Source organism: Rana temporaria, chromosome 10, assembly GCF_905171775.1.
Source record: "Rana temporaria chromosome 10, aRanTem1.1, whole genome shotgun sequence".
NCBI lineage: Eukaryota > Metazoa > Chordata > Amphibia > Anura > Ranidae > Rana > Rana temporaria.
Window position 1 is genome coordinate 42,503,065 of NC_053498.1, and position 24,484 is coordinate 42,527,548.

A 24,484-nucleotide genomic window follows, 5' to 3' on the forward strand; every position below is an offset into this window, starting at 1 on the left:
TTCTAGTGTCGTTTCACCTCTAGAGCTCTCCTCACTGCCTGTTCCTACCCCTTTTTTTTTTTCAGTTTTCTTCTTGTCAGTTTTTTTTACGAGTCCTGGGCTTTTAAGGCTCCCTTCCTGCGTCATGTATTGCTGTATGGAGCTGTTCCCCGAATTATTCTTAGTTGGTTTTGTAGTGCCACCCCTCGTTGATCTATTCATTTTATTGAGGGGTCGAATTCTCTTCCCCAGTTTGAAAATGTTTTTTTTTTATTTTGTTTTTATGTAATTAGCGCCCTTATCGGTTCCAAATTTTTCTTCACCGATGGATACTTCTATCCTCCCTTAACTACTTCTTATGCCCTGAAAGAATATTTTATTAAAGAGAGGGCCACGGGCAGACGAGAGCCCCGAACTAAAGAAAAGAGGTAAGGGGCTGATCGACACAAGAGAAGACGTTTGCTGCTGTAAGCAGAGTTACTTGGGCTACCAGCTTTCCTTCTTATAAGGTGAGAACTTTCAGTATTTTTGCTGAATTATCTCTTGTGTTTCATCAGCCCTAAACGTCCTAATTGTTCCAGCGAACAAGGTAAACACTTTATGTCAGGAAGGGTCTAAGTGATCTTTCCCCTATTCCTCAATCATCAAAACTGGGATTTTACCGGCTTCACGCATTCACATATGCGTTTTGTACCGATGACAGTCCTGAGAAATTAATATATTTTTGACCGCTTCATTAACACCACAAACCGGCCGGGGCCAGACAGAGCAGTTCAGTAGAGGCAATAATGGCAGTAAAGGCAGCAACAACAGGAGCCAAATTCATAGATAAATCCCAGGCTAATCAAGCAGTGTAGAGATATTTCAACAGGTGGGGGGCTCAAATAAACCGGCTATCATTCCCCTCAAATTTTCCTTCAATAACTTCACCTTGTCCCGGTGCGAATTATGAATTAAGATATGTTTTCAATAACGTTTTATATTCATATTCCCTTCATATGCCGCAAACAGAGACTTCATAGCCAGTAAAAAAGATAGTTCTTTACCATCTTTACACAGAAGAGTGCCTTATTGTGTAAAGATATCAGAACTTCATAAGAGCAGTGTCATAGCAAAACGGGAGGGGGGGGATCACGGGGGGGGGACCCGCTCAGACTCGGCTCTACAGAGCGCCTCACCAGTCCCTTTGGTTTTCCTCCTGGGACGCTGCCCGGTGGCGTCTCTCTGATGAGCTTCTGCAGACCCAGCACTGCATATTTCCTCTCAGGCTGCTGACCCCCAGTGCTAAGCATACGGTGGCTTCAGTCCTCCGGCGCAGCGTGTCCAGCTGGAGCCCGTTCACCGGCGCCTCTCAGGTAAAGATCCCCTGAGTATGTCTGCGCTCGGGCAGGGATGGGGCACCCGCTCGCTCCTCGCAGGTCCCGGCCTCTCACGCTGTAGACTGCGGGGCCACGAGCGGTGCTGACGGAGACTTGGAGCGGCGTGTATCTCCTGCCGCCATGGAGCCGTCCGGCACCTCCCACCTCACTCACGTCACGTCCTCCGCATTACGTGCCCCCGTGACCGTGTATCCTCTTTATACACCATCATCCCCCACCATCTGGCTTGTGATGCTACGAAGTGGGGTCTTCGTAAATACACCAAGCTCCCATGCCTCCAAAGGAAATATTTGATTAAGTGTTTGGACTTCTGTCTGAAACACAGCCATTTCTGGTACGGGAATCAATACTACTTACAACGAACTGGGGTTGCGATGGGGGCTAAGTTTGCACCCAGCGTAGCAGGACTCTTTATGTCCAAATGGGAGGAAGAGTCCGTCTTCTCTGATGCTCCATCAGATCTTCTATTGTACAAAAGGTACATAGACGATATTTTCGTTCTATGGAAGGGCGACCGGCAGTCGCTCATATCGTTTTTTGAAAAACTAAACGATAATTATGTCAATATCGTTTTGACTTGGCAAATTGAAGAGAAGATGATACCATTCCTAGATTTGGAAATCAGCCGGACGAACAATGAGTTTAGTACGAGGACTTTTTTTAAAAATGTTGACCGTAATAGCTACCTCCCCATTACCAGCTGCCACCACAAGAACTGGCTTTTCAACATACCCAAAGGGCAGATGGTACGTTTACGGCGGAATTGCACGACCACTGAAGAATTTCAGATCCAGGCCAACAAAATAGGCGATAGGTTTATAGAGAAGGGATATGAAGTAACCTTTATCCAAGACAAAATAAGAGAAGTATCTGAGCTACAAAGAAGCCAACTTATAGAAACCCGCAGGCCTGTCAGCAAGAAAGATCAGGTTCCTATCATTTTGGAATTTAATGTACAGCACAGAAAAATAGAGAAGATCATTTTACGCCATTGGCATATTTTAAAGTCAGACCCGGGCCTAAAGGAGATATTGCCTGATAAACCAAGGTTTATGTACACAAGAGCGCCTACTTTGCGCGACCAATTGGTCAAGAATGTGATTGACCCTCCTAAAAAAGCATTCTCCTTCTTCACGGGAAAAGGGTTCTACCCCTGTAAGAGATGCTATTCATGCACCCATACCCACAAACCTAATCTGAAAGTGACCAAGTTTCAGTCCAATAGCAATGGGACTCAATATGAGGTCAAGGAATTTATTGGGTGCAACACTGAAGGTGCGGTCTATTGTCTGGAGTGCAGCTGTGGCCTCCAGTACATTGGGCGCACCAAAAGGCTCTTGAGAATTCGTATCAAGGAGCACGTCAAAAACATAGAAAGCGGTTTTCCAAAACACAGTGTATCCCGCCACTTCGCTGAAGTACATCAGAATGACCCCACACATTTAAGATTTTGGGGGATAGTGCCCTATTCCAGGCCTTGGCGTGGCGGCCACAAAGTTAGAACACTGAGCCAAATTGAGTCTAAGTACATATTCTCCATGGTCACTTTTGCACCCAAGGGTCTAAATATTGAATTTGACCTTAATTGTTTCCTTAGTGATTTCTGATTTTAGTTTGCATATGCTCCCTCTTACTGTATATATATATATATATATGACCTAGATGGCGTCTGGCTGTACGTTAAATGCTGCGGCACATCATGCCTGCTTTTTTGGCTCGGGCCAGATTCTCCCATTTTTTGAACACGGGTTCTCCCATGTCACTCGACCTTGTCCCCTTTGTAGTCTCCATTTTAAAATTGTTTTATTTCCAGCCCTAACGGACTATTCAACATGCTAACATTTCCACCACTACCATAAGACCATTGGGTGTTGCCTCACCCCTGATGTGTATGGCAGTTTGCCACTTGCTTATTGGTATATGACACCTTAGTCCCCTTCTTTACATGTCCCTCCTTCCCTGCCCCTTCCACTTCCCTCCCTCCTCATCACCACGCCCCTCTTTTTAGGCCCTTTTTGGATCATTAGCCACTTACACCATATGGACACCATGTATTATTCTAATATTCCCCCAATCTTGAGGAGAAGCGTACTTAACTTCTGATTGGGCCGTAACGTCAGTCCATCACCCATTTCTCACATACCAGTCTATCTGGCACGTTTTCACATGGCTACATACCCCACACCCCCATATGAGGCTAGGATTCTATGGATCAGGCCTTCAGCCCTTATATGTTTGACACTTCCTTTTTCCCTGTTTTTATGGTAATTATTTATTTAAGCTAGGTATCTGGCACTTGTGGACCTTTAGGTTTATTTATCAATATGGTTCACTTAGGGAGACTTCCATATCCCCTGCTAGCCCCTCCCCCTCCCGCCCCCCCCGATCAGTTCCAACATCCCCCTATTCTTGCTAGTAGTGCATTGATTGGGCCATACAGACATCCTGATCTCTCATTTCTCACATACTAATTCATCCGGCACCTCCCATTACGTTACATACCTCACACCCCCATATGAGGTTATGGCTATATGGCTCCTCCCCCCCCCTCGTCCCCTCCCCCTTTTGATATGTTTTTTCTCTTTCCCCCTTTCCCGTTTTTTGCATTAGTTTTCTCATATTGGTATTAGGGTCTTATTCGCCCTGATATTTTACTGCCGGTTTGCTTAGATGGGACGCTAATAGTGCGTTTGCACTCTGTGCCCCCTTCCCGTTTCACTTACAAGCGCCGCTTGCAATGTATAACATGGCGCAGGCAGACCATAGGCAGTGCTGTCCTTATTATAATGTATGAGCTTTGACAAAATGGCCGCCGGGCGCTCATCAATACAGACTATAAATGTCTGTCAGTGTGTCCCCTACATCATCCCCTGATGAAGTCACGTGTTGTGACGATACGCGTCGGGATTGGCAGGCAGGACACACTCCAGCATCTGACGAACAGACACACGAGTTCGCCACTCGTAGGATTGTTGCAGAGTTCCTGAGTTTTAAATGTGAGTTTTTTATTTGTTTTTAATAAACCTTTTGTACCGCTGATTGGGCTATACTATGGGTGTTTGTTCACTTCTCCCCCATGTATAATCACGCCATCTGAGCGCTCCATCTGAGGCATCGAGAGAGGGAATAGGAGCCGCTGCAAGCCCATATCAGCTGAGGTATTTCCACACACCGCATACCATTGGGGAGACTAAACAGCTAGCCTACTACTCCAGAGATCTAGCAGGAGAAAGGATAGAGGGACTAACGAGCTTGACGCTCGTGGATACGAGCCTGAGATCTCTCACTTACATGTGAGTGCATTTCCACTCGCCAAGACCCCAGCTACCAGCCCCCTCTGTGACGTTATTTCACCATCAGCTTTTTGTTTTCTTTTTGCTTTGTTTTTTCATGTAATACACCGGACGGAGACCTGTATGTGTTACCTAACTGTGGACTATACCTACCAGGACCAGGTTGATCTAAACACAGTGTGTCTAATTTGAGGTGAGCAGCTGGGTCCACCAGAGGTGTATACATGTGATCTTGGTGTTGGCTCAACTACTCTATCTCACTCATACTCCGGATCCAAGGGTCTTATATATATTTTTCCCAGAACTACTTTCTTTGCTTTTCACTTAAGAGTGTGTTTTTGTATTATTTACACAATACCTACACTGTTGGCGATTGGATCCACTTTTGATGTAATGCACCAATACACGGCAGGATTGTGCTAGATCTGGACTTTTTCTGAGTGCCGTGTCCTATTAAGGATTTTCTCTTTATTGTCACAGCAGTATTATCCTCACCAGTCACTTTGTAATTTCATTATTTATTTTCAATTTCTGTCACACACCCTACAGCGCAAATATTTTATCTGTTACATTTGCTTCACCTTAGTCTATCAAGGTAGACCTTTATATTTGCATCAATATTTCTAGTTTGCCCTTTGTCCCCCTTCCCTTCACTTTTTAGACAGCGCAGGAGTTCACTTTATCCATATTAGGGATTCAACTTGGTCATGACTGAAGGGGGGAAAGAAATCATTGCTACCATCAGGAATGAACGACAGGGCCGGTTTAACACATAACCGGAGAATCAGGTAGACCAGTACTGTGTGACTGCACAGAGGAGACCAACAAGGTATGTAGTGAAATAAAAAGGTGTTTATTTACAAACATGTGAAGACAACCAGTGCACAAACAACAAATAGTATATACAAATCAAGGGGAGATATCGTAATCGTAAACAAAAGCCAGGCCGAGGTCATACACCAGGGGATGTCGGCAGAAGGGTGAGGATGGGAACATAACAGAGCAGGGAGCGGATGGATGGGCAGGAATCCAAGGGGAACAGGATCCAGGGTAAACAGGCAATATGAAGGATAAGCCCAGGATGGGCTCGGGACAGGGATCAGGTCGGGTCGGAGCAGGGTCAGGCTAGAAGGCTTCAGGGTCATGTTTGCCGGCTCCAGGTCAGAAAGGTAGAAAGATACCAGGGCGAGGTCAGCTTGAACTCGCCGGGTATATATAGAGGTGTAATAATTAAGTTCAGGTCACACCTGAGCGCAGGGAGGGCCGTATGCTCCATACTGTCAGGGTCCATCCGCTGGTGGAGACCAGTACTGCATCTCAAGGGTGATATAACACCAGCAGGGAGAAGTTCTCCTGACAGTTTGGAACTGTCAGGAGACACCTGCTGGTGAGACACAGTACTGCGAGCCAGGTGATAAATAGCACCAGCGGATGGAACCTTTCCTGACAGCATACCTTCTAGCTATCTCTATTTTGGTAGACAGTACAATATTTACATTGTAAAAAAGCTGTCTTTTTTGTTAAGTGGGCATGGATTTGTAGAAATATGGGTAATTCTCGGGTTGACTTGGTACAATAAGGTAAAGCTTAAGTGCCATTACATGTGAAGAGAAGTTTGCATTATATAAACGTCACATCTGACACACTTAGGCCCAGATTCTCGTAGATGGGCGTAAAACTGCGGCGGCGTAACGTATGTCATTTATGTTACGCCGCCGCAAGTTTTACAGGCAAGTGCTTTATTCACAAAGAACTTGCCTGTAAAGTTGTGGCACAGAGATTGTCCCATCTATTTCTACTGCACAGGGTCTATTATACCCCTAAAAAAATGTTTGAACTAGGCTGGAATCCAAGAGCTGAATGCCCCAGGTGCAAGGCAACAGGGGATCTTATCCACATGTTCTGGAGATGCCCCAAGCTTTTTAGATATTGGACAGAAGTGATAAACAGGATTAATAAAATATTTAAGACCTTTTTAGAGCCGGAGGCCAGAACTTGCCTGCTAGGAGTTATGGAAGATCATAGAATCCCCGCAGGAGCTTTGGAAAGTGTGCTTAGGTGCCTATTCCAAGCTCGGAAGCTAATAGCACAGAGATGGCAAGCGCATGCTCCTCCATCAATTGAGAACTGGGTTGAAACCATCAATGCCTTGATTTGGTGCGAGAGGGTGGCCTTTATTAAACAAGGAAACTATAATAGATTTAGAAGAGTGTGGGGGCCTTGGTTGATAGAAATGGGAGTTCCCTTGGAGGGATAGCCTCTATATGGGGTTCGTAAATCCCCCCATCTCAGATATTGTTAATGATCTCTAACGACAAGGAGAAATCAAGCTCCCTCTGTTCTCTTTTGGCTTCTGATCGGCTCGATTCATTTTCTATGCCTCTTGGATTTGACTCGTTTTTTTTTTCTTTTTTTTTCTTTTCTCTTTTTTTTTTCTCTCCTCTTTATTAACTAATTAACCACTTAAGGACCGCCTCATGTACATATACGTCAGCAGAATGGCACAGGCAGGCACATGTACGTATATATACGTGCCCTGCTTGACGTGGGTCGGGGGTCCAATCGGGACCCCCCCGTACATGCGGCGGTCCCCGTGGCTTCAGGAGCGATCCGGGACGACGGCGCGGCTATTCGTTTATAGTCGCGATCGCTCCCCGGAGCTGAAGAACGGGGAGAGCCGTGTGTAAACAGGGCTTCCACGTGCTTCACTGTGTCGGCGCATCGATCGCGTCATTCCCTTTATAGGGAAGACACGATCGATGACGTCATTCCTACAGCCACACCCCCCTACACTAGTAAACACATACACAGTAAACCCTAACTCCTACAGCGCCCCCTGTGGTTAACTCCCAAACTGCAAACTGTCATTTTCACAATAAAGAATGCAATTTAAATGCATTTTTTGCTGTGAAAATGACAATTGTCCCAAAAATGTGTCAAAATTGTCCGAAGTGTCCGCCATAATGTCGCAGTCACGAAAAAAATCGCTGATCGCCGCCATTAGTAGTAAAAAAAATAAAATAAATAAAAATGCAAAAAAACTATCCCCTATTTTGTAAACACTATAAATGTTGCGCAAACCAACCGATAAACGATTATTGCGATTTTTTTTACCAAAAATAGGTAGAAGAATACGTATCGGCCTAAACTGAGAAAAAAAAATGTTTTATATATGTTTTTGGGGGATATTTATTATAGCAAAAAGTAAAAAAATATAGCATTTTTTTCAAAATTGTCGCTCTATTTTTGTTTATAGCGCAAAAAATAAAAACCGCAGAGGTGATCGAATACCACCAAAAGAAAGCTCTATTTGTGGGGAAAAAAAGACGCCAATTTTGTTTGGGAGCCACGTCGCACGACCGCGCAATTGTCTGTTAAAGCGACGCAGTCCCGAACTGTAAAAACCCCTTGGGTCTTTAGGCAGCATTTTGGTCCGGGGCTTAAGTGGTTAAAAGACAAGCTCAGATGAAGATACCTGCTCCTATTTTTCTATAATATTAGCAGGGGGGGTGTGAGGGGGGAGAAGAGAGAGAGGGGATGTGTTAAATCAATGAATTTAAACAATATATGCTTGCTTATATATATATATATATCAATGAAATTGAACTACAATATGTATACTACTGATATGTAAACATATAAATCTGTTTTTATATTTATTTTTTGGAAAACAATAAAGAGAAATTAAGATAAAAAAAAAAAAAAAGTTGTGGCGGCGTAGCGTAAATCCCCCGGCGCAAGCCCGCCTAATTCAAATGAGCCGGGTAGGGGGCGTGGAGCATTTAAATTAGGCGCGTTCCCGCGCCGAACGTACTGCGCATGCGCCGTCCCTAAAATTTCCCGACGTGCATTGCGCTAAATGACTTCACAAGGACGTCATTGGTTTCGACGTGAACATAAATGGCGTCCAGCCCTATTCATGGACGACTTACGCAAACAACGAAAATTTTTAAATTTTGACGCGGGAACGACGGCCATACTTAACATTGGTTGCCCCTCATATAGCAGGGGAAACTTTACGCGTTGCAAATCTAACGTAAACGCCGTAACTTCACTGCCTCGACCGCGCGTACGTTCGGGAATTCGTGTATTTTGCTAATTTGCATACTCGATGGGGAAACTACGGAGGCGACACCTAGCGGCCAAAAAAAATTGCATTTAAGATCCGACAGCGTAAGAGCCTTACGCCTGTCGGATCTAATGGTTATCTATGCATAACTGATTCTAAGAATCAGTTGCATAGATACGACGGCCCAGATTAGGACTTACGACGGCGTACATTGCGTTGCGCCGTCGTAAGCCCTTTGAGAATCTGGGCCTTAGTGCTCCAAGCACAGAGCTTTACTACAACTCTGGTGATTAATAACAAGTAACCTATAGCAATAATTTATAAAGCGTCTTTCACTGTTCATCTGTTTTAAACTGTTGACAAGTGATTGCCCACTGGTAGCTGCGATTTTATTTTGTTTGCATTATCATTTCTCTTTGCATTGTCTTAGCAAGTGGTCAATGAGCAATGAAAAAAATTATACCTGTGAATAAGCACTGAACTTTTTACAGTGACAAATGTAGTTAATGCAAGTAAATCATCTTTTTTTTGTAGAACTGCAAGTTTTGCTACGTGTGTCCAGTTATTTGTGAGACAGCTTGCAAGCCTGGTAAGTTACAACAATATTTACATGATAACAGTTACAGAATTTTACAATGTTCTGTGAGAAAGAGCTTATAGTATTAAAGAATAACTAAACACTATAGGCCCATTCATACTACCCAAGATGGCATAATGTGCTGTAATTGCATGGTGCTGCATGTTACATACTTTGTTGCACCATGGTGGATTTGAATTTAAATGGCACCCCCCCAATACACCTCCACGACACACATCCACTCTACTGTGCATTCTACAATGCATGATGTCCTGTGTGGGACAATTTGAAAAAAAATCAGCCTACACTATTTTCATGTGCGTTGATAAGCACATTTGTTTGGAATGGCCTGCATAATACTGCACTGCAACTAAAACCAGCACATCATTATAATTGTGTGCAGCTTCATCGACCAATGTCATGCCTGTGAGCTCTGAGTTATTGGTCCTGTCGGATGGTACATGCTGTTCTATATCTTTCTATTACATACTTTTCACAGATAACCCTTTAAAGCCAACCTGTGCTTTGCCCATGCAGGGCAAAGTAACACATTCACGTATTCATCCACCTTCACCCATACCCTTTTGCTGAGGTCCTGGGGCCCATTACAGGTTTGTTTGGCCCCAAAACCTTAGTTGCTATGGTACTTTCAATGGCAGAGCTGGGTTCCAAGTCTATGGTCAGACGCAGTGGCGGAACTACCAGGGTCACAAAGGTTGCACATGCATGCATGCATGTTCTGGCGGGCCGTGGATGCTCTGCTCTCAGACAGTGCTCCCAGGCAGTAAGGATTTCTGTGCCGGTGCAGCACCTGCCTGTTCTCTGTCTGCCTCCCTTCTCTCTGCAACTCCCCTGCCTCTCCCCCCGCACAGTGGGAGGAATATAGCTAGAGCAGTAGAGCTGAGCTACTCCACCTCCCAGCTCCACCCCCAAACAAAGGCTTCCACACTTGACTTCCTGGCTTGCAGCAGCTCCCAGTCCCGCCGGTAAGACAATCTAATGGGCGTCTTTAGGGGCCAGGGGACGCTGATATAAGGGGGTCTATCAGATGTAATGGAAGACTCCTAGCTGGGGCATGATATAAAAGGACTCTGGGCTAATTGGGGGTCTCTGAGGGGGCGGCTGACTGCTGATCTAATAGTTTGTGACCAGCCATTGGATTAGGACCCTCCATGAAATCATAGTCATCTTATATTAGCATTTCCCCTTAGAGACCTCCCATTATATCAGAGTCACCTTATATCAACATCTTTACAGACCCCTATTAGATCAGAGTCCCTTTAGCACCCCCATAAATACTTCCCCATTAAATCAGAGTCCCTTTTTATCAGCGATCCCCCTTAGAGACCAATGGCTGGTCTCCAAGGGGGTTCACTGATATAAGGAGTCTCTGGTTGAAAAACAAATGAAAAACTCGATATAATATGTGGTCCCACACCTCAAAAAACGAAATAATAGTTATGAATGATGGTGGAAACACCCAAGTGTAATCCAAGTATTAATACACTCCAAACTTATTCAAGCATATATACTGTGCAATCTTGATACACATAGTACTATATGAATGTAGCGGATGGTTGTTACTAGTTACTAACATCCACCACGTTCACCCTGCTGCCAGACTTCCATACATCATTCTTCCAAGAACAATGAACAATAATTAGCTTTTTTGTTTATTTGGGAGATATAACTTGGTTACATAGTTAGTCAGGTTGAAAAAAGACACAAGTCTATCCAGTTCAACCATAAAAAAATTAAATAATAATATCATACAATCCCATATACCCAATTCTATACCCACAGTTGATCCAGAGGAAGGCAAAGCAGAGCATGAGACAATTTGCTACAGCAGGGGAAAACAATTCCTTCCTGATTCCCAGAGATGCAATCATATATTCCCCGGATTAACTTTACCTATAAATGTTAGTACCCAGTTATAGTATAGGAAAGTATCCAGGCCTTTAAAGCAATCTACTGAGCTGGCCAGAACCACCTCTGCAGGGAGTCTATTCCACATTTTCACAGCTCTTACTGTGAAGAAACCTTTCCATATTTGGAGGTGAAATCTCTTTTCCTCTAGATGTAAAGAGTGCCCCCTTGTCCTTTGTGTTGACCGTAAAGTAAATAACTCAACACCAAGTTCACTATATGGACCCCTTATATATTTGCACCTGTTGATCATATCCCCCCTTAATCTCCTCTTCTCAAGAGTGAATACATTCAGTTCCTCTAATCTTTCCTCCATGCCTCTTATCAGTTTGGTTGCCCTTCTCTGCACTTTCCCCAATATCCTTTTTGAGAACTGGTGCCCAAAACTGAACTGCATATTCCAGATGAGGTCTTACTAATGATTTTTACAGGGGCAAAATTCTCTCTCTCTCTCTCTCTCTCTCTCTCTCTCTCTCTCTCTCTCTCTCTCTCTCTCTCTCTCTCTCTCTGGAGTCCATACTTCTTTTAATACAAGAAAGGACTTTGCTTGCTTTGGAAACCGCAGCTTGGCATTGCATGCCATTATTGAGCTTATGATCTACCAAAACCCCCAGATCCTTCTCCACTATGGATCCCCCCAGTTGAAACTCACCCTAGTATGTATCATGCATGCATATTCTGAGCCCCTGTCACAACACTGGTGAACGGGAAGTGAACCACAACTGCGGTTAGAAAGGACTTCAATGCACTTCCCTATGTGAGAATTCAGTATTGGACCCCACTCCAATCAGAGAACAGGAGTTTGGGGGTTCTCTACATCATCTCTCTCTCTCACATGAGGGAATGTATTGAGCTACTAAGGCTAGATGCATTACAACATGCGACCAAACCATAGCGTTTAAAAGTATACAATACACGTGAAGATTCCAAAGCACTTCTGAATGCAAGTGATTATCAGTACCGGACCCCAAGCGTCACTCCAATCGGAGAACAGGAGTTTGGGGGTTCTCTACATCATATCACGTTAACATAAAGAAGTGCATTAGGCCACTAAGGGAGCAGATATAAGATACCTTCGAGCCTTAGCATGAAAAAGTTAAAGCGAACATGTTCAGTAATTTAGGGTGTGCGCCCATGTACTTTTTACAACGTATGTCAAGCACGTAGCATATGAAAATACTGTATGCAAGTAGCATTAACTTGTGAGAGGCAATTGCAGTTTAACCACTTGCCGACCGCGCACCACCGTTCTACATCGGCAAGTTGGCTCTGCTGGGCGAGAGCACGTAGTATAACGTCCTCTATCTCAGCCGCCACTAGGGGCGCGCACGCGCCCCCCGCTCGCCCCCGACTCCCGTGCGTGTGCCCGGCGGGCGCGATCGCCGCCGGGCACACGCGATCGCTCGTTACAGAGCGGGGACCGGGAGCTGTGTGTGTAAACACCCAGCTCCCGGTCCTGTCAGCGGGGGAAACGCTGATCTTCTGTTCATACAATGTATGAACAGAGGATCAGTGTTTCCCCTAGTGAGGCCACACCCCCCCCACAGTAAGAACACACAAGGGACATACTTAACCCCTTCCCCGCCCCCTAGTGTTAACCCCTTCACTGCCAGTGGCATTTTTATAGTAATCCAATGCATTTTTATAGCACTGATCGCTATAAAAATGCCAATGGTCCCAAAAATGTGTCAAAAGTGTCCGAAGTGTCCGCCATAATGTCGCAATACCGGAAAAAAATCGCTGATCGCCGCCATTACTAGTAAAAAAAATATATTAATAAAAATGACATAAAAATACCCCCTATTTTGTAAACGCTATAACTTTTGCGCAAACCAATCAATAAACGCTCGGCCTAAACTGAGGAAAAAAAATGTTTTTTTATATATTTTTGGGGGATATTTATTATAGCAAAAAGTAAATAATATTAATTTTTTTCAAAATTGTCTCTCTATTTTTTTTTATAGCGCAAAAAATAAAAAACGCAGAGGTGATCAAATACCACCAAAAGAAAGCTCTATTTGTGGGAAAAAAAGGACGCCAATTTTGTTTGGGAGCCACGTCGCACGACCGCGCAATTGTCTGTTAAAGCGACGCAGTCCCGAATCGCAAAAAGTACTCTGGTCTTTGGGCAGCAATATGGTCCGGGGGTTAAGTGGTTAAATGCCTTTAAAGTGTATGTCCCTTTAAGATATTACAGAGTTACCAGCTGAGGGCATACTAAGTAAACTTAAACGACAGCATACTATTAAATACAGAAGATCCAATTACAGCACTTTATAAAGGGTATAGTAATTTGAGTAATACTAGAGCAGTAGTAGTACTTATCCGGTTTGTAGGGATGAATGTCTGCCGTAAATTAGCAGCAGCCCTGGGATTCCGTAGTGCAGGGTGTCCAGTAGGAAGATCTATTACAGTGTCCCAGCAATGGCAGTCTGTATTAGCTTCTTTTAGGCAAGCATCCAGGGTGGCATGGTTTGCAGGCTTAAGGGTTGATGGTAGCCATAGTGCTTTGATAGCCAAGCCGGCTACGGCCGACAATAATAGAATGGCGTTTCTATGAACTCTGAATGTCTTTATAGGCAGGAGACAGGTGCAGTGCATAAGCACTGATTCCAGTGGCGCACTTCCGCGTTCCAAGCTGGAGCGCACACGGCGGCGGGCGATGATGTCATCGCGCGGTCGCCGAATGCGTTCCAGCGTGTATGCATTACGGCGATGAGAGCGCCTGTTACAGCCCCCAAGTGCATAACTTTACATTTATCAACATTAAACCTCATCTGCCACATAGTCGCCCAATTAAACAGTGCATTGAAATTGGCTTATAAATTGGCGACATCCTGTAAGGACGTTATTACACTGCATAGCTTGGTGTCATCTGCAAAGACAAAAATGTTACTTTTTATCTCAGACCCAATATCATTTATAAAGATATTAAAAAGTAAGGGTCCCAACACTGAACCTTGGGGTACACCACTGATAACCTTAGACCATTCAGAGTAAGACCCCTTTCACACTGAGGAGTTTTTCAGGCGGTACAGCGCTAAAAATAGCGCTGCCATACCGCCTGAAAAACTCCTGCCCAGCAACCTCAATGTGAAAGCCCGAGGGCTTTCACACTGAGGCGATGCGCCGGCGGGAGACAAAAAAATCTCCTGTCAGCAGCATCTTTGGAGCGGTGAGAGGAGCGGCGTGTATACCGCTCCTTCACCACTCCTTCCCATTCAAAACAATGGGAACCGCGGCAATACCGCCCGCAATGTGCCTCTGCAGAGGCGCATTGCGGGCGGTATTAACCCTTTATCGGCCGCTAGCGGGGGTTAATACCGCACCGCTATAGCAGCCGATTCCCGCGGCGATCCCGGCGATATATCGCTGCTATTTTTAGCGGCGATATACCGCCACCGTGGCTCCCGGTCCAATGTGAAAGGGACCTAAGAATCATTAACCACAACCATCATACTGGCGCGACTTCCTGTAAAGTTGCCTCACTGTAAACGGGGATCCGACTTGGAGGCGACTTCCATTGAAATCAATGGGCTAGATTCAGGTACCTGCGCTTGTTCTTACGCCGTAACTTACAGGAGCAAGTGCAGTATTCACAAAGCACTTGCTCCATAAGTTGCGGCGGCGTATCGTAAATGGGGCCGGCGTAAGCCCGCGTAATTCAAATGTGGAAGGGGGCGTGTTTTATGCTAATGTGTGATGACCTGACGTGATTGACGTGTTTTACGCACAGGCGCATGCGCAGTCCGTGTACATATCCCAGTGTGCATTGCTCCCAAGTACGCCGCAACGACGTATTAGTTTCGACGTGAACGTAAATTACGTCCAGCTCTATTCGCGAACGACTTACGCAAACGACGTAAAAAATTCAAATTTAAAAAGCGGGAACGACGTCCATACTTAACATTGGCTGCGCCACCTAATAGCAGGAGCAACGTTACGCCGAAAAAGCCTTACGCAAACGACGTAAAAAACTACCGCCGGGCACACGTACGTTTGTGAATCGATGTAACTAGGTAATTTGCATACTCTACACCGAAAACAACGGAAGCACCCCTAGCGGACAGCGTAAAAATACACACAATTATACGCCGCCGCATTCAAGTTACGTCGGCAGAGGAAGTCTATTTTTTAGACGTATCTGCCTTGGAGAATTTGAAATTTTAAATTACCGCGGCGTATCTGGAGATACGCCGCCGTAAATGCTTGCTGAATCTAGCCCAATGTGTACAGGTCGCCTAGAAGTCGGATTGAAGTGGTACACTAACCTTTTCTGAAGTCGGAGCGACTTCAGTAGCGTACATTAAGACGGCTCCCATTCACTTCCATACATTTTCTCGACCGCGCGACTTGGGGCGACTTGGGGCAACTTGGGGCGTCTTGAAGTCGGATCCCAGGTCGCCCCAGTGTGAACCGGCTCTAACATGCCAGAAAAGTACAAATACCCCCCAAATGACCCCTTTTTGGAAAGAAGACATTCCAAGGTATTTAGAAAGAGGCATGGTAAGTTTTTTTAAAGTTGTAATTTTTTCCCACAATTCTTAGCAAAAATCAAGAATTTTTTCCTTTTTTTTTTTTTTTCACAAAATTGTCATATTAGCAGGTTATTTCTCACACACAGCATATGCAAACCAAAAATTACACCCCAAAACACATTTGAGTAGAACCTGCGAACAGACCAAAAGTTTGTGTGAACTTTAGAACCCTGTTAAAGTCTATGGACTCGAACGTTTGAAATCTAAAATGCTAATTTTAAAGGCTAATATGCACGTTATTGTCCTAAAAAGTGTTTGGGGACCCGGGTCTTGCACCAGGGGACATGTATCAATTAGGGATGAGCCGAACACCACCCCGTTCGGTTCGCACCAGAACCTGCGAACAGACCAAAAGTTTGTGTGATCTTTAGAACCCTGTTAAAGTCTATGGGACTTGAACGTTTGAAATCTAAAGTGCTAATTTTAAAGGCTAATATGTAATATGGAAGTTAGCTAAAAAGTGTTTGGGGACCTGGGTCCTGCCCCAGGGGACATGTATCAATGCAAAAAAAAGTTTTAAGAACAGCCCTTTTTTCGGGAGCAGTGTTTTTAATAATGCTTAAAGTGAAACAATAAAAGTGAAATATTCCTTTAAATTTCGTACTTAGGGGGGTGTATAGTATGCCTGTGAAGCAGCGCTTGTTTCCCGTGCTTAGAACTGTCTCTGCACAAAGTGTAATTTCTGAAGGAAAAAAAGTCATTTAAAATCACTCACTATAATGAATTGTCTGTGACCCCTCAAAGCACCATGTCCCCATGTTGATGGGGACAAGGGCCTCATCCCCACAACCCTTGCCCAGTGGCTGTGGGGGTCTGCGGGCGGGGGGCTTATCGGAATCTGGAAGACCCCTTTAACAAAGGGGACCCCCAGATCCCGGCCCCCCCCATGTGTATTGGTAATGGGGTACATTGTACCTCTACCATTTCACTAAGAAAGTGTAAAGAATTGTAAAAATAAAACACACACACCGTGAAAAAAGTCCTTTTACTTTAAAAAAATCCAGTGGTGGTAAGCCACTCTCGGTCTCCGCTCCAACGTTGTCGGTATCCTGCGACGGGTGATCTCCTCTCCACCGGAGTCCAGCGATGAGAAGATCTCTTCATCCAGGTCCGGGATCAGAGTGCACGTATCGCCAGCCTCCTGTCTCCACCGAAGACAGCCCGAAGAATGATGCGGCTTGAGCCAGTGACAGCTGTTATAGAGGTGAGGCAGGGCCACCCGTCATGTGACCCCGCCCCCCTCTGATGCAAGGGAAAGCCTGGGCTTCCCCAGTGACATAGTCAGAGGGTGTGTCAGAGGGGGACGGGGTCACGTGACAGGTGGCCCCGCCTCATCTATATAAGAGCTGTCACTGGCTCAAGCCGCGTCATTCGCCGGGCTGTCTCCGGTGGAGACAGGCGGCCGGCGATGCGTGCGCTCTGGATCCTGGACCTGGATGAAGAGATCTTCTCATCGCTGGACCCCGGTGGAGAGGAGATCACCGTCGCAGGATACTGACAACGTTGGAGCGGAAACCAAGAGTGGCTTACCACCACTGGATTTTTTTTAAGTAAAAGGACTTTTTTCACGGTGTGTGTGTTTTATTTTTACAATTCTTTACACTTTCTTAGTGAAATGGTAGAGGTACAATGTACTCCATTACCAATACACATGGGGGGGGGCCGGGATCTGGGGGTCCCCTTTGTTAATGGGGTCTTTCAGATTCCGATAAGCCCCCCGCCCGCAGACCCCCACAGCCACTGGGCAAGGGTTGTGGGGATGAGGCCCTTGTCCCCATCAACATGGGGACATGGTGCTTTGAGGGGTCACAGACCCCTAAAGCATCCTCCCAATGTTGAGGGCATGTGGCCTGGTATGGTTCAGGAGGGGGGGGCGCTCTCTTGTCCACCCCCCTCTTTTCCTCTGGCCGGACAGGTTACCTGCTCAGATAAGGGCTCTGGTGTGGATTTTTGGGGGAACTCCATGCTATTTTTTTTTATTTGGGGTGGAGTTCCCCTTAAAATCCACACCAGACCTGAAGGGTCTGGAATGGATATTTGGGGGTTCCCCTTAATATCCATACCAGACATGAAGGGCCTGATAATTAAATTTGGGGGGACCCCACGCTTTTTTTTAATGAATGACTTTTCTCTGAATTGCCGGGAGCAATTCATTATAGCCGCGAGTGATTTTAAATGACTTTTTTTCCTTCAGAAATTACACTTTGTGCAGGGACAGTTCTAAGCACGGGAAACAAGCGCTGCTTTACAGGCATACTTTATACACCCCCTAGGTATGAAATGTAAAGGAATATTTCAATTCTTATTATTTTATTATTTCACTTTTAAGCATTATTAAAATCACCCAGGTCCCCAAACACTTTTTATGACAATAACTTGCATATAAGCCTTTAAAATTAGCACTTTAAATTTCTCCCATAGACTTTTACAGGGTGTTCCGCAGCTTTTCGAATTTACCGCAAACACCCCAAATTGTTTGCTGCTCAGCGAACCGGCGAACAGGCAATGTTCGTCTCGAAGCTCATCCCTACTTCCGAGTATGGCGATACCACATGTGTGAGACTTTTACACAGCGTGACCACATACAGAGGCCCAACATGCAGAGAGCACCTTCAGGCGTTCTGGAGCACCCAGGCCAATTCTGACATTTCTCTTCTACATGTAAAAATCATCATATATTTCCTAGAAAATTACATAGCACCCCAAAACAATATATATATTTATATTTTTTTTTATCAGAGACCCTATAGAATACAATGGTGGTCGTTGCAACTTTTTATCTTGCACTGTATTTGCACAGCAATTTAAAAAAAAAAAAAACGGTTTTGTGCTTTAAAAAACAAAACAGTAAAGTTAGCCCAATGCATAATGTGAACGATGAAGTTACGCCAAGTAAATAGATACCCAACATGTCACCCTTCAAAATTGCACACGCTCATGGAATGGCGCAAAACGTTGCTACTTAAAAATTCCCATAGGCAACGCTAAGGCCTCGTACACACCACCGGATCTGTCCGTTGGGATTTATCCGCAGATCAGTTCCAGCAGACAAATCCGGTCGTGTGTACGGCCTAGAGGACGTTTTTTGGCGGAGATTTCTCCAGCCGACGGTTTTCAAGCGGATAAAAATTTCTTAGCATGCTAAGAAATCTATCCGCTGGAAACCTGTCCGTTGGACTGATCCGGTCGTCTGTACAGACTCACCGGATAAGTCCAAGCGATCCCCATCCCTTGCATGCGTCAAAGTGATTCTACGCATGCGTGGAAGTATTTACCTTCCAGGGTCGCGCACGTCGCCGCGGCCACGTCACCGTGTATGTTTTCCGTTATGTTATGGCTGGGTATCGCAGAGTATGGCTGGGTATCGCAGAGTATGGCTGGGTATCGCAGAGTATGGCTGGGTATGGCGGGGTATTGCAGAGTAGGACATGATGCCGGTTTGTTTACAAGTGATCGCTCGGTCAATTTACTGTGATCCGTGATCTGGACCCGGCAGTCACAGACACTCCCATGTGCGCACCCCCAGGGGTTAAGGAACCACCCTGTCGCTGATATTTGGCAGTGGTTAAGTGGTTAATGGTGAGACTATTGAGACCCCTATAGTCAATGCAAGGTCTCAGTTCACCACTCTTCTTTACAAAAAAGAGACCAGCATCAGCAGGAGACGAGGATTTGTGGATGAAACCTCGAGAGAGTGCGTCTGCAACATACTCCTCCATGGCCTTATCTTCCAAGACCGACAAAGGGTAAACCCGGCCATGAGAGGGTATGGCACCAGGTTGAAGGTCAATTGCGCAATCATAAGACCGGTGTGAAGGCAACGTAGCGGCTTGACCTTTTTTAAAGACATCGCTAAAATCGTTGTACTCCTCCGGCAGGGAGGAGAGTGAAGAGGTGCACAGGACCTTGGCTACCTTCTGGAAGCATCTCTTACTGCATTGTGAAGACCAGGACAGAACCTCAGCATGGAGCTAATCAAACGAGGGGTTGTGCCTCTGTAACCAAGGATAACCAAATAACCATAGGAAACTTAGGTGAGGAAATAACTTAGAATTGGATTATCTCATGGTGAAGAGCTCCTACGGCCATGGACAACAGAACAGTCTCATGAGTCACATGGGCAGGCTGTAGAGGTCTCCCGTCAAAAGCCTCAATGGCAATGGAGTGTCACGCAGCTGCCGCGGAATCGAGTGCTTCAAAGCAAAGGCAGCATCAATGAACAGGCCTGCAGCCCCGGAGTCGATTAGAGCCTGTATCTCGACGGATGACTCAGCCCACGACAGAGTAACTGAAACCAGGGGCTTATCCTTATGGGAGACTGGAGATGAAACAACGCCACCTAAGATCTGTCCATGACAGGACCTCAAGGTTCGAGCATTCCCTGGACGGGTAGGACCAGCCTGGCCACAATAAAGGCACAATCTCTCCCTCCTCCTAAGGGCTCTCTCGTCCGCAGAGAGATGCGTGAAGCCCAAGTACATGGTTCATCTTCACATACAGACTCGGTACCAGGAGGCATGGGAGGTGAGGGAGGCAAGGGTGGGACTGCAAAGCTTGGAGACAAACGTACAGGAGGCTTCTGCAAGCTGTCTGGAGTCTGGAGTCAATGAGGATGGCAAATGTGATCAACTTCTCCAGCTCAGTGGGTATATCTTGGGCTGCTATCTCATTCTTGATGTTATCCAAGAGACCATGAGAAAAAGACAAGAGGGCCTCATTGTTCCAAGCAACCTCTTGTCACGGTCCCTACTGTGCCAAGTAGACGTCGAGGTGTGGTCGTGCCCCATGTGGCTCTAGGTGGTATTGAACCTGGGACCTCTCTGTTGCTGCTTCGGTTCTTTACTTCTGAGCCACTCCTCAGTTTGGTATTCTGCTTGCTTGCTAAGCCTGGTTCTGAATGATGTGCTGATTGCCTTTCTCTGTTGTTTCCCAGGCAAAGGCTGTGTCAGGTGAGTCGTGCTGGGTCCTAAAGGGATCCTGGTACTATCAGTACCAGGATCCCTTTAGGACCCAGCACAACTCACCTGACACATCCTTTGCCTGGGAAACAACAGAGAAAGCACGCCTTGCCGTCTGCTTGGCACAGTAGGGACCGTGACACCTCTGCTGCCAGAGTATGGAATTTAATGGCGTAATCAGCAACTGTCCTCGTACTCTGTTTGATTGATATGAGGCACTTGGCAGCAGAAGCTGGGCATGCGGGAACGTCAAATACCATTTTGAAGGAAGCCACAAATTCTGGGTAACTCAGGACCACAGGTTTTTGCCTCTCCTGTAGAGGGTTTGCCCAGGTCAAGGCTCTGTCAGAAAGCAAAGATATCATGAAACCCACTTTGCTTTTGTCCGTGGGAAAAGCCCGGGACAGCATCTCAAAGTATATCTCAACCTGGTTGAGAAACCCTTTGCACTGAACTGGATCACCCCCAAATCATTGGGGAAGCGGAACGGAACCAGACATACCTCTTAAAAAGGTAATACTCGAGGCGGGTGCCTGCACAGAGACTACAGGAGCGGCCACATTGGGAGACTCTAGCTGAGCGTGTGACTCAGGAGCGTCTGTATCGCCGTGGTATCCTGATCCATGCGATGATCCAGGTCATCCAATCTGGAAGAAATATTATTAACAAGTGGATTGGCTGGCCTTCGCCTACTGTCAGAAATCATGAATCAGACCGAGGCAGAAGTACAGTTAAATCACACCTGTTTAATAATAAAAATAAAAAGGTAAACGGAGTAAGCATAGTCAAAACATAGCCAGAGTTCAGTAACCGGAATGGGTAGTCGGCCAAGCCAATGTCCAAGAGCCAGCGATAAAGGTAGTAGAACAGCAAGCAGGATCTGTAGCCAGAGGGAACGTAGTCAAGCAAGTTTTCAACAGGAACGCAGGAGAAAGGCTTGTGTGATGTTAACACAGGCAAAGAGCAAATTAACTGGAAGGCTTTGGGCTCTTTCACACGTCCGTTCCGTTCGTCCGTTTTTTGGACATCCGTTAACGGACCGCAATGCTTCCCTATGGGTTAACGTCCGTTAGCGGATGAGCATCCGCTAACGTCCGTTAGCATCCGTCTGCGTTAAGTTCCGTTTTTTTGGACGGAAGAAAACCCTATTTTTCTTCCGTCAAAAAAACGGAACGGACGAAAAACGGATGATCCATTTACCATCCGAAACGCTAACGCCGTGTGCGGCGTTTGGTATGAATCCTGAGGGGGAAGTCCCTGCCGGATTTTAAATAAAAATCCGGCATGGGTTCCCCCCTCAGGAGCATACCGGGCCCTTAGGTCTAGTATGGGTTGTAAGGAGAACCCCCCTACGCCGAAAAAACGGCGTAGGGAGTCCCCCTACAATCCATACCAGACCCGTATCCAAAGCACGCTACCCGGCCGGCCAGGAAAGGAGTGGGGACGAGCGAGCGCCCCCCCCTGTCTTCTTTATTAGCTCTTTCACCAGGGGGGGCTTCTTCTTTGACGTCTTCGGGTGGGGGCCGCTCTTCTTCGCCGCCGTCTGGTTCTCTTTCACCGCCGGGGGGGTCGCTTTTATAAAAGCGCCCCCCCGGCGGGTTTCCTCCGACATCTTCGGCGGGGGTGGTGTGCTTCTCAGGGGGGGGGCTTCTTCTTCCGCTATCCGGGGGGGTCTTCTCCACTATCCGGGGGGTCTTCTCCACTCTCCGGGGGTCTTCTTCTATGTTCGCCGCTCTCCGCTGTTGACTCGGCGCACCCCGGTTCTTCCTCCCGCTGTCCGGTGCCTTCTCCTTCAGCGCTGAACGTCGTCTTCTTCTTCTTCTTCTTCTTCTTCTGTGCTGTGACGTCGTCATCGTCGTCTTCTTCTTCTCTTCTCCCGATGTTGACACGTCGCCTCTTCTCGCTGCAATGACAGGTGCGCGGCTTGCATCTTACTTATATAGGCCTCACAGTCCCATCATGCTCTGGTACCTACCCACGTGGGTAGGTATCACATGGGTAGGTACGGAGCATGATGGGACTGTGAAGCCTATATAAGTAAGATGCAAGCCGCGCACCTGTCATTGCAGCGAGAAGAGGCGACGTGTCAACATCGGGAGAAGAGAAGAAGAAGAAGACAACGTCACAGCACAGAAGAAGAAGAAGACGTTCAGCGCTGAAGGAGAAGGCACCGGACAGCGGGAGGAAGAACCGGGGTGCGCCGAGTCAACAGCGGAGAGCAGCGAACATAGAAGAAGACCCCCGGAGAGCGGAGAAGACCCCCCGGATAGCGGAAGAAAAAGCACACCACCCCCGCCGAAGACGTCGGAGGAAACCCGCCAGGGGGGGGGGGGCGCTTTTATAAAAGCGACCCCCCCCCGGCGGTGGAAGAGAACCAGACGGCGGCGAAGAAGAACGGCCCCCACCCGAAGACGTCAAAGAAGAAGCCCCCCCTGATGAAAGAGCTAATAAAGAAGACAGGGGGGGGCTCCGGAGCAGACTAATAAATTATTTTAAAAACCCTTGTGTCGTGTTTATTAACTTTAACTTTTTGCCTCCAGGAGAATGGGTAGGGGTACGATGTACCCCATATCCATTCACTTAGGGTGGGGGGCCGGTATCTGGGGGCCCCCTTATTAAAGGGGGCTCCCAGATTCCGATAAGCCTCCCGCCCGCATACCCCGACAACCAACGGCCAGGATTGTCGGGAAGGGGCCCTGTCCTCATCAACATGGGGACAGGGTGCTCTGGGGTGGGGGGGCCGCAGTGCGCACCCCCTGCCCCAGAGCACCCAACCCCCCCATGTTGGGGGCATGCAGCCCGGTACGGCTCAGGAGGGGGGGGCGCTCGCTCGTCCCCACTCCTTTCGGCGTAGGGGGGTTCTCCTTACAACCCATACCAGACCTAGGCCCGGTATGCTCCTGAGGGGGGAACCCATGCCGGATTTTTATTTAAAATCCGGCGGGGACTTTCCCCTCAGGATTCATACCAAACGCCGCACACGTGTAGAATTGGCGGGAATCCAAGTCGGATCTCCCGTCGCTTCTATGACGTGCTTGCTGGAATGTGCTTTTACTATTCCAGCGAGTGCGAGATGTCGGCACCCTGTCGCCGAGAATCAGCGCGATGCCGTCGTGCTAACAAAAACATTCTCGGCGGCAGGCACTGTATGTAAAAAGCCCTTAAAAAAAAAAAACGGATGGAAAAACTGATGGAAAAACTGACAAAAAACGGACAAAAAACTGATGGAAAAACGGATCAACTGATGAAAAAAAAAACTGATCTAAAAAACTGAGCTGACGTGTGAAAGAGCCCTTAAAGTAGGCAGAGCTGATGAACAGGATCATCAACAGGTGGATCACTGTGGGGAGATGGGAGCTGGCAATTAGCTCACAGCTGAGCTGCCAGCGCAGAGAAGGAAGGGCTGAGCCCAGCCCTGACATGGCCTCTGGCCATGGCATGGTATAAAATGGCACAAACTTTATTATTTTGCCTCCTGCCATGAGAAATATGCCTTTAGGGGTAGAGCTTTTGTTCATAGTTACTGGCCCTCTTTCCCCTGTATCAGGACTCTGACTCAGTTGTCAGGTTCAAGTAGATGCACGAGCCGACCCAAGTTCCTGCGTGATTGGAACAGCATCTCCATGTTCATTTCACAACCAACAAGCAGGTCCCCTACAGTGTTTTCAGACGCCGCTGCCTCAGTTTTGCAGCCATCTTTGGACGTGAGTGGTTGGCCCAGGGAATGTTTTCGTCTGCCCAAGTTTGCGCATACTTTGTTTC